At 41.7% G+C, this 18,872-nt stretch overlaps 1 protein-coding gene across 2 annotated transcripts in view; it reads left to right on the top strand.

Moving 5' to 3' along the window:
* Nucleotides 1-18,872, top strand: part of TSPAN4 (tetraspanin 4) — a 420,415-nt gene that overhangs the window by 320,776 nt on the left and 80,767 nt on the right. The gene's annotated exons all lie outside the window — the stretch shown is intronic.

Raw genomic sequence — 18,872 nt, 5'->3', positions numbered from 1 at the left:
TCAAAAGACAAGTGAATTTCAGTTTTACAGAAGCATCTTAGCAGAAACTTGCACAGATCCAGCATATTTAATATAACTTAACTCAGCAGAAAAATAAACAAGCTGTTCTCCCTTAGGACTTAGTACCAACCTCACAGAACTAGGCATGATCCAGCTAAATGTATTCCTTTTCCATGCTAGGGTTTTTTTTAAAAGAAAAAAAACAAATGCAGAGATGAAGGATTCTGGGAAAAGGTGTATGAATTATGAAGCACTGAACTTTATATGTCAGGATTTTGGAGTACTAGATTACAGTTTCTACTGAGGCACCTTTACTTAAACCTGGAAGTGCAATGGAAAATCAGTGAAACAAAGCTGTAGCGCTTGCTAGGCCCTCTTCAGAACAGCTTAAAATTAGATAAAGCTCAACTCCTAAGCTGTGTTTCTCTCATGCTTTCAGGACTCTAGGAATGGGAGTTTATATATATATATAAGTAGAAGATAATAATGGTGAGAATTATATTCTGAAGACTGGGCACCTAAGGGCAGAGAGTAGCTCAGGAAAAGTAAATCTGAGCAAGATGTCCCATGATTGCAGAGCAGCTGGTGGATGTGAGCTCTGGTCCAAGGTGAGTGCTGATTCCGGAGCCCTGCGGACACTCACCCGCTGGCTGCCGCATCGCCTCTCGTGGCTCTCTGTGACCAGCCATGGACATTGATTTCCTCTTGCATCTATGCCTGGTATGATCTCTGCGTGCTCTTGCTGTTCTCCTGGCATTAAGTTGTTCAGACATGGTGGAAAAGGAAATCAGCCAATTAGCTGCAAAGCAAGTTAATGCATCTTTTGTCACACATCTTGCAGTTTCAGATGTATCATCTCCTCTTGTTTTCACTTGCACATATGTGCTCATTCAGAGCCAAAGGTGTTGTGACTTTCCTAAAGCCAGGTAGAGGCAAAAAGAACTATAGAGATCTGGAACCTTGTCCGATGTTAAGAATTCTGATCTAAATAGAAAAGCATCGTGTATAGTTTAGCATCCATTAGCAACAGAAACAAAACTCCTATGAAGAATGAGACACCTATCTCTATTTCAGTCTGTGCTTGAAAGAAGTGGTAACTTTTCTTTCCGTCTAAAAATGATAGTTCTTTTTAGGGGAAAGAGGGAGTGCAAAGACACTGCTTACCTCATACCTGCACTGCCCAATAGGTTATCCTAAACAATGTGAAATGTTCTTTTGTGTCTTTCTAAAAAGCTGCTTCTTGCTCCTTTTCTTTTATTCTTTGTAGGTGATGAAATAGATTGACTCCAGCTCTGCCCTCCTGGCATGCCATATGTGCTGTGTGATACCCTTCTTTGCTAGATTGTTCCAGCTTTTGGAGAAGTGGGAATTTATTCTTGGAATCATTCCAGTGTCCAGATCACTTTCATTGTCTTTATTAGTATGGACTGTAGCTCATCATCATTGAGGAGAGCAGTTGGTAGGGAGCACATGAGATAATTGCCTAAAATGAACTCTGCCTCCACAGGGCACAAAATCACTCAGTGGCATTCAAGTATTCTTAGTCTGGCTTAAGTCACCTTTCTCCCTGTAGGCAGTATCTGTTCTTACATATGTAATGGGGACCATATGCTCAGCCTAGACCCAGTCCCAGGCTTAGACCATCTGCCTATAAGGCAGTACACTTTTTCTTTTCTTTGGACCTTTCTAGGTAGCATCTCCATCCTTCAGGTGCATGGATGGCTGGCAGCAAAGAAATAAGCTTTTCTGCATGCTCAGTATTGAGCAAAGCTTACTGGGTCCAAAGTGTCAAACTCTTCCCTTCTGCTCATTCCCATGCCTGGAACAGCTCTGTGCAGTAGGCCCAGCCTCTCAAATTATGCCTTATGTAAGTGTATATGACTTTCACAGAATCATTTAGATTGGAGAAGACCCTTCGGATCAACAAGTCCACCACTAAAACATGTACCTAAGGACCAGGTCTTATAAATATCTTCAGAGATGGTGACTCAACCACTTCCCTGGGCAGTGGTTGATAACACTTTCAGAGAAGAAGTTTTTCCTAATGTCCAATCTAAATTTCCTCTGGTGCCACTTGAGGCCATTTCCTCTTGTCCTGTCTTGTCACTTGTGCTAATTTACATGACTTCACTGTTTTTAAAATCTCTTGTCAAGTGGAGTTTTCACTTCAGGTTCCTTCTTGAAACACATGTGGTTTAAGCAAAGAAAAGAAGGTAAAGCTCTCTTCTCAGGAGTAGCACAACCCTGCAGCCTTGTGTGCCTTGGAACAGCTGTGTCCTATCACAGCTCACTGTAGCAGCTGGAGGGCCTCTCTCAACTCTTGAAGGGGAAGAGAGTTTGGCTGTTTGTTAGGCTCTTGTGTGGCCTCCCCCCACTTGAATTTGTTGGGTTACTGAGGAGGGAAGAAGGCTGTGAGCTCTTGCATTCTGGACATAAAACCAAACTGCAACCATGGCCTGAATTAAAAGTATCAGGGTAAGGACAAAACCTCATAAACCAGTGAGCTCTTTTACAACCTACTGTAAATGTTTGTTTTACCCTTCCAAAGCCTCACATCTCTTTGTCACTTGAGTGAGCAGGAAGCCTTATTAGAAAATGTTTCCATGCGTTTGTGTCCTGCTTGGTTTGCTAGGTTCCGATTAGTTATTAATTGTTTCATTAGTGTAGAAGTAGGTGTCGTGTTACTTTTTTGTGTTGGTTTTTATCCCACCCTGTTGTTGCATGAACACTTCTTACAATTATTTGCTGCAAGGAAAATGTGAAACAGGCTGTACAACAGGAGGCAAAAAACAGAGAAATTGCCTTAGCCTTGGAAGAGCCTTGCTTCTTGCCCTCAGCTGGCATCAAGAAACACATCAATATTAAAGTCAAGTGTGAGCCAAAATGACCCAGCTTTACAACTGGAAAGGAAAGGGTAAGGGGAAGTTGAACCAGGGCAGATTAAGAGACTGAAAAAGAGTAATTTGGAGGTTTACATTGCTGAAAGCACACCAGTTTCTAGTCATTACTGGTTGAATGAGGAAAGGGTAGAAGCACTGGTGTGTTTTATAGGGTCCCTTATCTGTTTATACCTTTACTTTCTGAACCGCTAGTGTTTTCTGATCATGGATCCCCAGCAGGAGTCTCTTTTAACTTGGCCCTGCCTCTGCAACAGGGTGGCACAAGAAAGCAGTGTCAGTGGGTCTCTTGTGGTCTAACGTTCACAGAGTGGTGCTGGTACTACCTGATTCTAGTGTCTGGAAGAGCTGCTGTATTAACCACTAGTCTGTCCAGCTGGGTACCAGAGGACATAGATCCTAGCCAGGTATGGCTTCCTGACAGCAGCTGCTAAGATACGTGTGGTATTATTTATGGTGAATAAATACTGAATAGTTTCAATATATAATGTACTTATCCTGGAGTGATGGAAATTTAAAGGTGTGTTGTAGGGGGTGAGAGAAGATTTAGCAAACCTCTTTTCTTATCACCTCAGAACCTAAAATTTTCTGCTTCAGCTGGGAAGAGAGAGATGGAATATGTAGGGCTTTTGGAGAAAATGTATTTGAAGAAGAGATGTGAAAGAGGGGTTGAATGAAGAACAGGAGGAAGCTCCAGGCTTTTGCAGTTGAAAGGAAAGGGAAGACTGTACATGCAGACATGCAGATTGTGTGCTGTTTGGCCGTGGAGGAACAGGCAGGTAGAAAACAACAGTTAGCAAATGTCCAAAAGTAATCTGAGGCTTTACAAAAGACTAAAAACAGTTCTGTGGGAAGCTAGGACCCGGCGTTCGGAAGATATTGAGATGTAATGGAAAGATAGTCACCCCCCTCCTCCATAGTGTATGGTAATTGCCCCGTAATTAGCCAATAGCACCTAGCTGTGATGAAAGCAGATGGGAGTAACACTGTGAACCTAGATTATAAAGTGTCAAATTCTCCAGCAATAAACGCCATTTCTGCCATCCATCACATTGATGTTGTGTGCGGTTTGGACCGAGTGACCAGAGCGGGGACACCGTGCTGCTCCTGAACCAGGGTGCCTGCCTTGCTAGGCAACAATTTGGTGCCGAAACCCGGGATTCAAATTCGAAAAGTGGGATTCAAATCCGGAGAGAGAGGATCGCCTGGGAAACGGGAGCAGCGGTCAGGACAGCTGGACTAGTCCTGGCGCGAGAGATGTTCCTGGGCCCTTGAGGAGATGGAAACACTGCTAAAGGTTGTATCTCAATTACATAATCAATGGGGAATAGACTGTAAGTCTAAAGATTTTACACTTGCTATTTCAAAGCTTTTGCATATTGGGGTCATAGACCAACCAGTGGAAATTCTCCACCCTGAGGTGTGGGAGAAACGTACCAGAGCCCTTGCTAATGAAACCATGGATTCGGGCAGTGGGAAACATCTTAAGTCATGGGGGAAGGTTGTCAAAGCTTTGCAAAAAGCTAGACAAGAGCAAGAGACCTGGAGGGCAGCAAAAAACTGTCTGTTGGCCACCCTGAAACTGGGAGTTGGTGCGGCTACTCAGACATTGCAGCCCCCAGACGAGAGTGACTTGGCTGAGGCGACACGTCCCCTCAATTCCCGAATCCTGATCTGCTCTCAGAGGGACAACAAAGAGCAGAAGTTTTTTGGAGAAAGTTAACAGAGGAAGCCAGGGGTGCTGCACAGAAAGCCCAGGGGGAACCACCGCCCTATGTATCCCAAGATGGCGCTGAGCAAAAAGACAAAGAGCAAGGGGAAAATGTCCTTGGTGAGAACAAAGAACAGACACGGGCATTGATGAGCGAACATGGTCGGGGGGATGAGAACGATAAAGTATGTCAGAAAGAAAGAGAATGTGAAACGAAAGAGATAGATGCAGGGGAGGTGTTCAGAGAGAGAGGGAAAGGAATGTGAAGGAGAGGGGAGGGGGGGCCAGCCGAGAGGGGGAAAGGAGCAGAGGGTGGAACAGAGGGAGGATCAAAGGGCAGAGTGGAGGGCGGAGTGAAGGGTGGGGAGAACCAGGAGGGAGGGAACAGCCCACCCACAAGGGACATAGACGGGGCCAGAGCCCAACAAAAAGGCACGGGAAACGGGAAATAGCCAGCCAGTCGAGTTCAGACTCTGACAGAGATACGACCGAGAACAAGCAGTCCAAAACTGACGCCTTAGAGGAGGAAACAACAAAGATAAACAAGAATACCCCCCTCCACATTAAAAAAGAACTGAGAGATGATACTCCTCTCACAGACTGGGGACAGATAAAAGCTGCATGTGCCAGCTGGGTCCCTTCAGCTGCGCTAGCGTTCCCAGTCCAGGTGACAGAGAGGAGACAGAGAGTTCACTCACCAGTAAACCCTAAACTGCAAGGCTCCAGCCTGCAACAGCTGATAAGCACAGACAGGACGATGATTACCCTATGCCTATCAGTTTATAACTTCAGTGTTTCTAATGATTTTCGTGTGCAAGTTGTGATTGTTCCCAGGGTCCTGTACCACCTGGATGAGGAGTTAAACCTGCAGGCGGAGAGACTCACCTGACTTCAGAAAAGAGAATTAGTGACAGGTGTGACCATAGCGATGCTGCTTAGCCTGGGAGCAACTGGTGCTGCCACAGGTGTCTCTGCCATAGTGACCGAACAACAGAGACTGTCTCAGCTACAAATGACAATTGATAAAGGCTTGCAGATAATTGAAAAACTGTGTGTTTTAAATAGGCTTGTGTCGTTTGTCAAGAGCTGACTAGAAACGGTCAACATCCTGTTTGTAGAAAGGCAGCAGATGCTCTAAGAATGCACTTGGTCACCGGTGTGCCTTATGTTTGTTAATGAAAAACTCCGGTGTCTATTTTATAAGTTTTTAACCTTTTAGTTAACTATAGTGTACCTTATATTTTACTCAAATTTATGATATCTACTTTTAAAACTTTTCGTAATACAGATAAGTTAAATAAAATGTTTAGAGATAGATATACATAAAATAATGTTAGAACTTTCAAGACTAATACACCTTATATTCTAGCAAATTTAGTTAGTCATAAGGAGGGGGGAAAATGTGGAAAGCTAGGGCCCGGCGTTCGGAAGATATCGGGATGTAACGGAAAGATAGAGTCACCCCCCTCCTCCATAGTGTATGGTAATTGCCCCGTAATTAGCCAATAGCACCTAGCTGTGATGAAAGCAGATGGGAGTAACACTGTGAACCTAGATTATAAAGTGTCAAATTCTCCAGCAATAAACGCCATTTCTGCCATCCATCACATTGATGTTGTGTGCGGTTTGGACCGAGTGACCAGAGCGAGGACACCGTGCTGCTCCTGAACCAGGGTGCCTGCCTTGCTGAAGGCAACACAGTTCAAAGGTCTTTATGATCTTTATGTGTGCAGGACAGACATGTAGTAACTCTGCATGATGCCATTGTTTCAGTGGAGCCATTGGAAAAACACAGAACATGCTACTGGAAGTGCGTTTCTCTCTCCTTTGCCCTGTGTATCTTGACATCAAAGGCTTTGAGGCTTAGGGCTTTTATGAAGGATTATTGTTTTTTTAGCAGAATTAAGTGGCAGGCAAGGCAGTATAACCACAACTTTCCTATGAGAGAGGTTGGCCTAATATCCCTGTGACCTGCTGTGGCTCTGTCCCCTCCTGGACCTTGTGGTCACAGGGACACTGCTGATGCTTTTGTTTTGTTGGTAAATTGAAGAGGCAAACAGACATGTTGAAATTCAGGTGTAGTCTTGGTATTTCAAGCGGAGGTTGTACAGATACTTTTTTGCCCCACAGATACCTGTAATGCAGAGAAAAGAGCTGCAGCAGACAGGTTTGAACATTAAAGAATTGATGAATGATATGTGAAGCACAGCAGTCTGGTATTGGCAGTGCCCGTTTTGTGAGAGAAAAGGGAGTGATAGTAACAGTGTATGCCACATGTTAGTTGTAGTTTTTCTCACTGGGGCAGTAATGGGAGCTGCTGGGCTGGGAATGAACAACATGGCTCCTCCTTGAGCTGTGGAAGCTGAGAAAGGTTGTTGGGCAACGGGGACAGAAGACTTGTTTTGGGCAAAGCAGGAGGAAAGGGAAGAGAAGGCAGGGAGGACACATCAACTCTTGGCAGGGCTGTACTGAAGAGCGTTGGAGTTGGCAGACCCTGGGCTGGGTTTGCTGTCCTGCAAAGCAAAGGTGGAAGGAGAAGGAGGAAGCAGTGGTTAAAAAAAATTCTCATTAAAGGTGAAGGTTAACTGTGGAAAAGTAAAGGGCTAATACTCTGCAGTGCTTTAATGTGAGGTCTGTAGGTCTGTGTGACAGCAGACTTGCGGAGTTAGTGCATGTCAGAAGCTGTGAGGTAATGCTTTATAGGTAATTGGTTCAAGTGATTTGCCAGGAAATTAAATGTCCTAGAAGTTTTCCAAGCCTTTCTGATTCAGCAGCAAAAAGAAATTACTACACTTGCTGGCCAGTTGCCACTGCATACTTAAAATGCAGTTATGTCTTTGCAGTGGCAGTAGTAAGACCTTGAGTTTCCTTGCAGCTGTCTGTGGTTCTTTCTAAACCAAATTTGCGTCTTCCATCATTCTCTCTTTTTTTTTTTTTTTTTTTTTTGGCCATTCAGGATTTTGAACTTTTATTAGGAAGAGCCACCTACAGGTGTTGAAAGTGGGCTGTATTGGTATGAGGCATCTGAACACCAATAATGATGATTTTTTCTTTTTTATAGTTAAAAGGTTATAGGTTATCTTCGCTTTTCATAAGAGCTTTGTAAAGAGCAGGCTTTTATCCTTCATGTTGGGAGAGTATTTTCATTCTCAGTTTGTATATAGAGAGACTGACATGAAGAGAAGAACAGTCCAGCATTTTCAGAAGTGTCTTGTATTAGGAGGCAAACATTTCCCAAGATTTTCAGAGATGCTGATCATGTGAGGCATCTCTGGATATCAGCTAAAGCGCTTGGTATTTATCGAACTGGAAAGCATTGATACTGCACAAAACTTGAGGCTACTCTGGAAAACATTGGCCTAGGAGACTTCCTTGGTCTAAAGGGCTCAAAAGGAATCCTGGATGTCACTGTGCTTAGTACTTCTCTGCTCCTGTACTACAGATTGTTCTTTATACTTTTTATTCTTTAGATGGTGGCAGTATTTGCCTTGGCCCCCATCTTCCCAGGCTCTGTCAAAATCCTTTATGGGATGAAGTTGTTCATTTGAATCTCGAATTTTGGAGTGTTGTTCTGAGTAACCTTAACCATGAGCAGTACAAGCAGATGTTGTTTTATTTAAGCCTCTCACTGGACACTTGGATGTGGAAGAGAGGAGAAACCCCAGCACCCTCAGAGAGATTTTTTACCCATATCTGGGTTCCTCCTGAATTTCAACTCACAGCTCATCTCAATGTTAAAAGTGTTGATTAAACAGTTTTAACAAAATGTTAAGGAAAGAACAGTGATCAAACTGGGAGCTCTCTTGCCAATGAACTGGCAAAGCTTTGGTTCTGACTCTGTGTCTCCAGTGTACATGTGACATGGTAGTATCTCATTACTGTATTTTCAAGCAGTGTTCATTGAATTGCTTTATTTTACATTTATTGGTGTGGATATGCATGAAAAATGAAACCACCCTTCTTAATTATAAGCCGAAAAAAAGTATTGTGCTTTAATTGTTTTCGTTTTTGGCAGAGTTACTTTTTAATGCAATTATGCTTGTGCCTAGGGGCATGTGGGACTGGAATATCAGGTATGCACCTTCCTGCGCTCTTTCAGACATCCTGTACTTAAATTATGTGAACCCTTTGGGAACCACACCATTGTATGTGTTAGCAGAAATTATCATTTTTGCAGACAAACATACTTCTCTTCAGAACCATTTTGTAGGTAACTTTTTATTGATCTAAGTGCTTTGAATATGGACTTTAGAGTTGTTTATAAGTAACTTCTTACGATGATGTTCTTCTGTGTATGAGACAAGAGACAGCTGGGGAAAATATGAATCACCTACTCTGGCCAAGCATGAAAAGAGGAAAAGGGAAAAAAATAAGTCTTTTGGGAAAAATAAGTCTATTAGTTGAAATGCAAGCTCTGGTAATCCTTTTTCAGACAAGGCTTTTATTATAACAAGGTTAATTTTCCACAAATCTTCTTTGTTTGCTATGGCTTTTTGTGTTTTCTAAGTTTTGCAACACTTTATGGAAGATGAGATGTGTCTGAAGTTTTTGTAAAGATGCCTTGACAGGAGCCAGTTGTTGCAGGGAAGAAATTAAGGCTGGTATCCCATGCTGCTTATGTCAGTTTAGCTTAGATTTTGAGGTTTTTTTAAGTATTCATGATTAAGGAAAAGGAACTTTTTCCATTCTTATCCTGGCTTGTCCCTATTTCTCATATGATCTGAAATATTATAAACTGTTTAGAAGAACATGCACAAAGTTGTTTACAATCAGTTAAGCATAACAGCTTTGAGCCAGATTAATATAAATATACTCTGTAGATTTACAGTAGTAACTTGTAAACAGGGGCAATACAAAATGGTTTGATTGAAGTTCTGGCTTCTCTATAGCCTCAGCTAAGTTGAGGGATGCAGATGTTTTGCCATGCAAAGACTTGATGTGAAATCTGGTTTAAACCATGGTGGTTCCACCTCCTTTAATGTTGCAGTTGGTGCAAGGCGAGTGAATGCATATCCAAATTTTCCAGTATGTGTCTGTCTGTACCTCTATATATCTGTAGCTATAGAGATCCCTCCTTCTTTAACCAAACAGATGTGTACACTGATTCATTTTGTGTGACTGTCTGGCAGGTTATTCCTTCATTGTTTCTTAACAGCTTTCAAAGATCTTGGTTCCTCTGTTTTAAATGTAAAACACTCTTACTCTGTGTATGTTTAGTGTATACTCGTGGTTACTAAAATGTATCTATTTCTTCGTAAGCCAGACTGATGATTCAGTGTCAAAATTAATTTGTTTCTTGAGCAGAAATTTTCTCTTCGGCTGCTGGTCCAATTGGAGTTTTTATGGCTGGATCTTTGCTTATACACAGACGTGTTCTTGTGATTACTGAAATTACACTTGATTATTTACCAAAGGATAATAATATGCACTGTGTGTAACCTCTTCCCTTGGCTTTTATTTGAATACTAAAAGGAGAGAAATGATCTGCCTAAAGAGGTTTCCTTTGTGTTTCCCTTCTCATCCTCTCTTTCAGAGGAGAAAAAAAACCATAAAAAGCCCAACTGCCATATTCTCTAGCTAAAACCCATTCAAACAAAAGAAGTCTTAAATCTATATTAATCACTGCTACCTCTAATTTTTCAATCACTGCTTGATTAAATTGCTGCCTAGATTTGTCCTTTCACTGATAAGGCCTGGTGAGTGCTCTGCAGTGAACTCAAACAGAGAAGTAATAAAGTGCTTTCTGTCACAGGCACTCCCCAAAGTGCCAGACACAACACAAGTTATTAAAAAAAAATATCAAAGAGTGAGCTCGTATAAACCGTGCACAGAGGAAAAAAATAATTATCCAGGGAAAGGGAAGAAGATTTTAATTTCACATCTGCAATTGTGAAGGCAAATACATCTGTATAGAGGATATTTCAAAGTCAAAAAGAAATGTGCAAGCTTGAATGGCTAGGCCTGTGTCAAGATGCAGGTTTGTAATGGTTTTACCACTGTCAGAATGCAAGTGTCTGGTTTTTCTTTCCCTTTAGTATAAATTGCAGCACAGAGCATGTCTATCAGTAAACTCACATTGATCCACAACCACAGAGTCACAGAATGGGTCAGGCTGGAATGGACCTCAGTGGGTCCTCTGGCCCAACCTCCCTGCTCAAGCAGGGCCATCCCAGATCACACAGCACAGGAATGTGTCCAGATAGATCCTGAGTATCTCCAGTGAGGGAGACTCCTCACCCTCTCTGGGCAGTCTATTTCAGTGCTCGTTCTGCAAAGTGGTCCTTCCTTATCTTTATCTGCCTTTAAATCTTCCTTCTGAGAATGCAGATATTCCAGCTCTGATTCCAGTGAAGGCGAGCAGGGTTCTTCACAACCCTTTTCCAATTCTCCACAACCATTACAAAAATGATTAATGCTGCTCCAGGATGCATCAGTAGCCCTGTGGGTCCTGAGCCACCTTCCCACTAGTGAGCAGCCAAGGTGCCATTCCCATGCTGGGCCATTGTTTTGAGTCCAGCGCTGGAACAGAGGATACTGTGTAGCCTGAGGTGAGCCAGCAGGTCTTTTGTGGTGACTGCTCTCACTCTGGAGGTGAGCTGAGTGGTGTTACATTCTGATACAGGTGGATTTTGTCCATTACAGCACAACTGCCAATCAAAGCACATTAAGTCAGTGTTGGCATATCTTGATGTCTCAACACATTAGTTAGAAGAATACGGCATTTTACAAAGCCCTGTCCTTCATTTGAGTGTGTTAGCTGCCAGCACAGACACTGATCATCCAGTAAATACAGAATAAAGTGGACAAAATGAAGCAAATAGCTGGGGCTAAGAGTGCATTTTTAGCTATCTGGCTCTGGTTTAGGAGAATTAGCATCCAGATGAAATGGGTGATTTTCTTTAAAATAAAATTGTGAGTTATTTGCACATGAGCATCCACTTGGCTTTATTTGTTGTCTTTGACTAATCTTCAGACCTTGATTTTGTTAATGGTATATACTGGATAATCTTGTTCTTCTTGTTAAGACGTTTCATGGGATGTGTTGCTGTGTTCTGACACAAATACTTTTTTTTTTCCCTGCTGTGGCCACAACCCTGAGTCAATAGAGACTCAACATATGCTCAATCATTATAAGTCAATTTTAAACCAATTCAAGAATGTCCATACTAGGGTTTATGTGGACAACAATTTAGTGAAAAAAATCTATGTTTGGCATCATCTGTGTCAGTTTAACTAGCTTGATTCCCATTCAGCTTTCAGGCAGTTGAAAGCTGGCAAACCCCTGCTACATAATATTATCTTGGGCTTACATAAACTTAATTGGTAAAAGGATTTTAGAGGTTGATTTTCCTCCCTTAAGTTTATATTGTGCAGGTCTTTACCCAACTCAGGATGTGCTGGAAACAGCCTGTTTCATGCTGACAAAGCCTGTAGCTACAGCTTTTTGAAAGCAGAAGAGGTTTGTACACAAGATACCAGAGTAGGATTCAAGACAGCCATATGCTCATTTCTTCCACTTCTACTTTATCTTTCTTTTTTCCCTCCCCCAAATAGGTACAATAATACAAATCTCACATGTGGTGTATGTGCTTCTTTTCATTCATTTGTGATAGTGAAGTTTCTTGAGAGTCAGTGACTGCAAAGGTAATGAAACTACTGGTAATTGTGCTTACAAAGTGTTTGGAGTGTTGCTGGCCTGTTGGTGATATTCTGTAACCATGCCTGCTTTTATTGATATGCTGTGATGTAAACCTCGGGCTGCTGTTACAGTGATGAGGTTGTAAAGAAACTGTCACCACGCAAAACATCATCTAATTATTCAGCAAATGCTTTTTAAACATCAGAGCTAAATATGGATTCCCTCTGGTTAATAAGGATGTGATTTCTGTGAAAAATACATTTCTTCCCTTAGTTTCCTTGTACTGTTTAAGGAATTCTGCTACTGTGCTGGTTTTGATGCAGTGCTGACTGTGATTGCAGAAGCAGCATTGTGTCCATAAGAGTTGCAGACTTGAAATAGGGTCACAACATTAAAATTCATATTTCTTTTGCTAACCTGTAGAAAGATTGAGGAGTGAGGTGTATTTCTATCCTGTGGTATGGTTACATATTCATTGGTTGCCCTACATCAGACTTCATGGCCCTCAGCTAAAGTTACTGCCAGTGTCTGTAGTGAAGAGACAGGGAGCTGGGCTTGGTAATTGCTGTGGCCTCTTACTGCATAGCAATGTATGTACCCTGTGATCAATGAACAAGCACATCTCATACAACTCTTCAGTAAAATGCAATCATCCCACAGTGAGCAATAACAATTCAAAAGTGTTTCATAAACATTCCGTTTAAACATCAACACACACGCACACACCCCCAAAACCACCAGACAACAGTGGTATTTCATTTTCACAAAATGACTTGGAGAGCTCTTTGTGGCCTGTACTAAAAATATTATTGGAGTGGATTGGAGGCTTTCCTTCCCTGCTGTCTTTTGCATTTAGCATCAAAATACATTTGGGCTTCCTTCTCTGATATGATGCTATTGTTTGCAAATCTGTTTTTCTTGTTGGTGCTCTGAAACCCTTAATGAGACATCTTGTGCTATTAGCTGATTTTTTGAGAAAAGGATCCAGGGTTGAACCCTTCCAAAAGGCAGTAGGTTGGATATAGAAAATGTTATCAGAATACCTCTGTACTTACCGCTATTTCTCAGATAGCGCCATCACAGTTTTTGATTTCTTCATGTCTCTGAGTGAATGCTACCAGAAAAAGCTGATGAGGGAAATTGTTTCTAATCCTGCAGCATGCTCTGTCCCTTCACTTGTCTAGTTATTATTGTATTGTGCCAACAGTTGGATGCCACATGTTGATCACTCTTTTGTCTTATCATGTGCCACAATCGCTTTGTTAGTCCTTCCACTAGAATAACACAACCAAAACCGTAATTTCCTGAAGATGTAACATCTTGGGATACTGGAGTCATTAGGCAGGCATGGGGTTAACCTTTGCATCCACTGTAATTTTGTCAGCTAGTGGAAATTATTAAAGGACCTGAAACATGAACTTCAGAACAGGCAACTGTAGACAGGTAACCTCTTGGGCTTACCTCAAGTAATTAAGTCTTATAACTGAATGGCAGATGCCCACTTTATTAGTGAGTCATTGGTTTAGCAGGGAGATGGTGTTACAACACATACGATTGCTTTACTGCATAAGCTGAGTAACTTCTAATTTAGGCAGATGAATAATTAATAGAAAAGGAGCTTTAATAGAAGCAAGGTCATCTATTTTCAATTATAAAAGCTGGAGTTATTGCACAGATCGAGAAGGGCACAGCACACAGGATGTGTTGATCCTTCAGGCTTAGATTGATTTGCCTCTTCAAATGAAACCATTAGAAGCAGAGAAACTTGAAGAGCAAGAAAAGAGGGATGTGAGGATTTTCATCATGAGCACTCTCACCCATCAAATGACAAAAGAGCAAGTTGTGCGAGTATGACCAGACTCTTGGTAGAACATCTCTGCTATGATCTGTTGATTTATGCATCTGTCTGCAGGTGGGCTTTTGGGCAGGGCAAGGAAGTCTGGAGAAGTGCTTTGTCAAAATATACCATTGACCAGCTACAGTGATCTGGTCTCTCTGAATTCCCAAAAATGAGTATTTCAGGATAGCAGTCCCTTACATCATGTGTGATCACTATGAAGGGCAGGAGTTTAATCTTTTGCATTTGCTTGACAGCCTTTTGATTGATAGCAGATGTTGTTAGGAGAACATATGCTGTCAGCTTCAATTGTCTTCCTTTGTAATTTTGACAGACAATGTTCCCTAAATGTATGATATGGAGGATTACTTGGTGAAGACTGTCACATACTGGGACAAAGGGATTTTAAGAAGTACAGCAACAAGTACACATCCATCTTTGGCAGACCATCATTACAAATCCTTTGAGAAGAGAAATTATATAGTGTAATCACAGTTTTGGGGGTTGCTGCTGTCCAGAATGAGGAATGTGATTTTAACTAAGGCAATTAAATATAATGCAAAAGCTTGTATTATTTTGCCTTCCTCCTCACCCCCCCGTTTTTTGGTGGTTTTTTTTGGTTTGGTTTGGTTTGGTTTGTTTTTTTTTGTTTCCCAACAGATAAGGGGGAACTGAGTGATGCTCTAAGGAAGATGCAGGTTTGTATGTAAGAATCAGACAGGATGCAGAACAGCCAAGAGGTGGCAGTTTTATTTGCAGATGGTAGGGAAACAGCCAAGAAAATGAGACAGGGAAAGCTCATTTGTACAAGTGGGAACTGCCAACTTAGATGGACAAGGTAAAATATACAGGCCTGGAACAGAAAATTGTAGTAAAGAGAAGCTTATAAACATCAGTGCCAGACCTCGATTTGATGAGGTCATGTGTGGACCTGCATGATTTATGCCTGTGAAACATCTTGCCAGTTAGGTATATATTTTTTCTTTTGCTCATATGTGCACACATGAAGATCAGGTTCATGTTTTATGGGTTTTCTCTTGCTTGTTCTCCCCTATCTCCTGGATTTTTTTATTATTTGTATGTTAAGTATTGAAGGATATGATATCCTTGAGTTATTTCAGGTTTGTTGGTTTCCATACTATACCATCGGAGTTTTTTAAGAGTGTGGCATTTACTGAATGGCAGAGAGACTTTCCAAGTCTATGAAAGGACCTTTGACTCACTCAGCTTTAGATCTTTCTTCATCTAAAGCCTCAGTCTTAGGAGTTCACAGCTCAGTGACACTGGTGTCTGTCCTTGGACACACACTATGTGGCAGAACTTGGGCGTGGAGAGAAAAGCTGCATGTCAGCTCTAGTTTTGGGTGAATTCTCTTCCTGTTTTATTTTCATGCAATAGTCTGTGAGCTGACAGTTTTGTCATGATTTTTCTCATTATTTTTTAAAATGCCATTGTTGTGGCAACAAGAAGAAGAACCCTTGTGCTTTCCCTTACTGAATTGTTCTTTTCACAGAAGGAAAATGAAATAAAAAGTAGAATCAACAATAGTGGAAAATCAAGATAGGAATAAAACCACATGATTATTTCCTTCTTTCTCTCTTCCTCAACTAAGAGAGAAGGTGGACCAAGGCTGAACAGACTCTGCCTTACTGTGGGGAAGCACGGTAGCCATTATTGGCCTGTCCACTTTTATAACAAGCAGTAAATAGTCATGAAGCACTTGAACACAGCATATTTATGTGCAGGTAGGTTCTGTATTCAAAAATGACCAGAATTTGTGTGGTGGTGGGAGTATTTGTTATAAAATCTTCAGAGGAGCCTGTCTCAGTTCAGTTATCTGAACTCATTTCTACATCTGAAAAATAACCCTGCCAGCTGAAAATGTTTGCAGGGACAGGAGGAAGAAAGAAAGGCCTTCTAGAAGTTTTCTTCAGAACTAAGAAATCTGTCTCCAGTGTCACCCTTTTATTTTTAAAAAGATTGCTTTGAAAATACTACATAGTGTTTCTAGGACCATAAAGCATTGCTAGGGTTAAACGGCTGGGAACCTGAGCCAGAACTCTGAAATCAGAGGAAATTTGAGACTAGCTCATAGCCAAAAAGAAGGCAGGGAGTATGGCATTGAGTAAGAAAGACACATAATTATGCACAAAAGGTTTTTTTCTTACCATCTATCTTTAAAAGCTGTATGCTTATTCTCAGTAATAAAATTTTACAGTCAGGATTTCTGTAAGCATGTCACTGTTGCCATGCCAGTCAAAACTAAGGCCTCAGCTACAAGGTTTTGCCACGTGATACAAAAGAGACCTGAAAGGGCAATGTGGACTAGGAAAAGTCTTCCTCTAGTTGTGATTCGGTAATTCAGCCAGAGGCACAGTTGGTGAAAAGCACCAAAAAGGTTCAGTCCTCTCAGTCACTCTCCCTGGCTGGCTCAGATATGCTATTTGTACATGTGTCAGTTTTTCACACCTCCTTTGAAACAGCAAGGGAAGATAATGTGAGAAGAGAGGGAGAACTGCCTTTTTCTTTCATTTTGTACCAGCACTCAGGCTAATCCAGGCAGGATTCTTTCGAAAGACAAAACTCGTATCAATAGCCAGCCGTGCTGTGGCTTTTACACTCTGCATTATAAATTGGTCCTCTGTTTTGGATTGATACTCTTCACCAACAAACTCAGAAAGTGGAATTTAAAAACAAAAGGAAGGGATTCAATTATTTTAGCTTCATTACTCTTCATGTTGCTGCTGCTCCTCCCCATGGAGAGACTCTCTGGCTGTTTCAGACTCTTCTCATTTGCAGAGTGCGATTGTATGAGTTGACCAAATTTTCCAAACCACTGACCTTGCTGCAAATGCTCTGCTGACTTGATTCTGGCTTATGTGCAGAAAGTTCATGAGTTGGGTGGAATTTTAATTGAAGACAACTGAGGAGTCTGTATTTTGCTCTTCTGCATTATTAGATGCTAACTCCCCTACACATTGGGTAAAAAGGGAACTTAAACCATATAGGAAAGGTTCTGCATGTTTGCATAGTTGCTTACAAGTCAGTGATGTTTGTAGGAGCTGGGTTTAGCTATGTCATGTGACTCATGCTTGTAGGCATTTGAAATATTTTAAGTGACATCAGAGGTTTGGAGATAGAATACCCTGTTAGGGGTATGCATTATACATCATGCACATGTGAATGGACATGTATGAGGGCACGCAGCTTTTTCTTTTTGTTCTTTTTTCTTTTGCTTCTTGTAGCAATTCTTTTCCCTTTCCCTTAACTCCTATTCTATCACAAATGGCTTCATCTGATGTTTTTCTGCAGCCCAGACAGACTTAAACTAGTTTATTTCTTTCTCTCTCAGCTTCTCTACCTGGCTGCAGGTTTACTCCATTATTACACGGGCAGCAGAGGCCATCAATAGCAAATTAGGATTGAATAAACTTTCCTGTGCATGTTCAAATCCTATCACATACTCATTATAGAGCAGCAGCACATCTGGGCAAGGGAATTTCATTGACCAAAGTCTACCTAGTGAGTTCTAAACTTTGTGTTCTGTATCTATATTAATCCTGCCACACTGGCAGCTTTTCTAAGCACAGAACAGAGTCTATGAAGTGTGTGAATGTAAAAAGCCTTTCACAAACTCTGCATCTGCTGTTGCCACAGAGGACACCATGGGGGTGGGAGGCATGAGCAGCACGTGTGTATCATTTAGCTGTGAATAGCATCCTTGTAAAAAATGCTCTGATATCAGGAAGGTGGATGGCAGGTCTTGGTGCAGGGCATTATGTGTAAAGTGATTCTTCCTTCTCACTCTGCCCATCTGGCATCACACAGAAATTGTGTGCTCAGAGATAAACATGTTAAAGTGTCTCAGATGGGCCACATGAGGCTGGAATTTCTGCAAATCCCCTTCATCTCTTGCTTGGCTTATATTTTTCTCCCAGTTTATGCTGGAAGGACTTTGGCTGGCTTTGCATCAATCAGTTTGCTGTGGGACAACTAGTGGTAAGCCATTGTGGCCCCCAAGTGTCAGCATTCCTGTAGCCAGCGCCATCAGGAACAGACTGTTGTGAGCATTTGTGGAGGTAGTTTAATGGTTGGGGCTGGATATTGTACAGGATGCAGCGAAACAGTCTTTTAATGTCCCAGAGCAAAATAATCCTAAGGTCTGGGGGCAGGCAGTGAGTGCTCTTTGGTCAGCATGCCAGCTGCAGAGCTGGAACAGCCTCCCACTTCCCTATGGCCATTGCTCTGCAAAAGGCAATGCCTTGCGTTTGCAGAAGGGTTTGGATTTTGTTTAACCCTACATCCAAGTGCTTCAGCCGTAGCTTCTGTGGAGAGCTGTTGGATATGTGGATACATTGAGAGACACCTGGACAAGTGTTGACCTCTCTTTTCATGCTAGAACCTTTGAGGGTCCATTTTACAAAGGAGGGCATTTGGAGGGTGATGTAAAGAGAGGGGAACCCTTTCTCATTGGCAGTGCTAATCATTCCTCCTTTTCATACAAATATTGCCACTATTTAATTCTGCAGTTCAAGATGGCAACAGCAATAAAGTCAGCAAGCAGATGCTTTGCAGAGAGAAATTATTTCTCTGCCATTGGTTTTCTTGCCCTGTAGCAAAGTTTTATTATGAGTAGTTTGTGTCTGCAATAAACCTGGCTTTCTGGGAGCTGCTCTCGGGTAAGAGACATGAAAGTTCCCCTATGATCCTCTTGTCCTCTGTCAGAGTTATTTTTCCCATTTTTAGCTGGCTTTAAGGTAAGGATATGCTTGTTTCATCAATTCAACA

This window comes from Poecile atricapillus, chromosome 1 (assembly GCF_030490865.1).
Source record: "Poecile atricapillus isolate bPoeAtr1 chromosome 1, bPoeAtr1.hap1, whole genome shotgun sequence".
NCBI classification, from domain to species: domain Eukaryota; kingdom Metazoa; phylum Chordata; class Aves; order Passeriformes; family Paridae; genus Poecile; species Poecile atricapillus.
The sequence above is the reverse complement of the archived record's forward strand: the minus strand, read 5'-3'. Positions and strand labels throughout refer to the sequence as shown.